The following is a 1,552-nucleotide window of genomic DNA, read 5'->3' on the forward strand; positions in this document are numbered from 1 at the left end:
AGGCTGAGGCAGGAGAATGGCGTGAACCCGGGAGGCGGAGCTTGCAGTGAGCCGAGATCGCGCCACTGCACTCCAGCCTGGGCGACAGAGCGAGACTCCGTCTCAAAAAAAAAAAAAAAAAAAAAAAAAAGTTCTATGGGAAAAACTAAGACCTCTTTTAATTTTGCTTTAATATCAAAGTAAACAGAGCAGATGAAAGAATTCAATAAGAGCATGGGTTAATCCAATTCAAGAAGTGCTTCCAAAATTCAACCACCTCACTTCCTCTTAGGAGAAACTGTACATCAACACAGAACTTTTCTAACTTAACTTTTGGAGAAGAAAATAGAAAACAAAACCCAGAGGACAGCTGTGTAAGGTATTTACTCCTCAGCATTAGGTAAAGGAGTGCTACAGCACTCTTATATGTCATTCTATTTCAACAGATGATTCAACTGGTCCTGTAGATCTGATGACTGTTCAACACTAGAAATTAGAATAGAGACAGGGTTTATCTGAAATGAGCAATAATAAAGACATCTTTGTACAACTATTTACAAAATTATTTTTTCATTACAGACAGGGTCTCACTATGCTGCACAGGGCAATCTCAAACCCTGGGCTCAAGCAATCCTCCAGCCTCAGCCTTCCAAAGTCCTGGAATTACAGGCATGAGCCAGCCACTACACCTGTCCTGTACAAGCTATCTGTACTTTAATGCATAAATACTGTTGCATGTAAATCAAAATTTATATTGGTCCAGTTGGGTCCCAGAAGTGTTTAAGCTCTGAAGAAAGGTTTGCAAAGCCAATTAGTAACGTAAACAATATTGCAAGGGACAAATTTAATCCATTTTAGAAAACAAGGCTGTTTAATGGTTTTTGCACGTTTACTCTGCTTAATGAATATTACCAATGTAAAAGGTTTTCTACTCCTTAAGGATGGTCTCTAAACCCCGTAACTTTTAGAAAGTTTTACTATTAATAGCAGTGAGTTGAGTTACTGCACACCTTTGAAATATGCTGTATTCTTTAAATCCCAAGTGAGTATCCCAGAGCATATTTCAATTTGAGGGCATATGTCAACCAGAGTTTTGTATTGATTCTGGACCCAGCAGTATCATTCTCCCCAGCTTGCTTCAGTTGGTTCCCTACTCCTCTACCTTTGGGGTTACTTACTTCTTCTGAATAGCTTCTTGCCTAAATCAGAAAAAGAGGAAAATACAAGTAAGTGAACTAGTAGAAGTTTCATTTATGACCAGATAATGCATATAGGCAGAAGAAATTTCAGTTTATGTCACATTCTGTATTTCTGTCCATCCTATCCTAAGATTGTGCTATTTAACAGAGATTCCTATCTGAGTGCAGAGCTGCTGAAAAGATGGATTCTAAACCTAAACAGATAGTAACACTCTCCCAGAGTGAGAAATGTGGTCCAACAAACTACATGCATGGCTTAAAATTAGTCTGTATATATGGAATCAAATGGTCACATACCTAATATGTAGATACCCAAAGAATGACTATGACAAACATTAGCTATTTAAATGTCAAAGAGTGAAGTTCCTAACCAT

General features: G+C 38.0%; 1 long non-coding RNA gene across 1 annotated transcript; it reads right to left on the reverse strand.

The window, feature by feature from the left end:
- Positions 1–344: 344 nt before the first annotated feature.
- Positions 345–1,540, reverse strand: LOC131383030 (uncharacterized). The gene is made up of 2 exons (XR_009212717.1): positions 1,158–1,540; positions 345–465 (listed from the first exon to the last, which is right to left on the reverse strand). It is a non-coding gene; the product is annotated as an uncharacterized LOC131383030 (long non-coding RNA).
- Positions 1,541–1,552: the final 12 nt, after the last annotated feature.

This window comes from Hylobates moloch, unplaced genomic scaffold (assembly GCF_009828535.3).
Source record: "Hylobates moloch isolate HMO894 unplaced genomic scaffold, HMol_V3 SCAFFOLD_3, whole genome shotgun sequence".
NCBI classification, from domain to species: Eukaryota; Metazoa; Chordata; class Mammalia; order Primates; family Hylobatidae; genus Hylobates; species Hylobates moloch.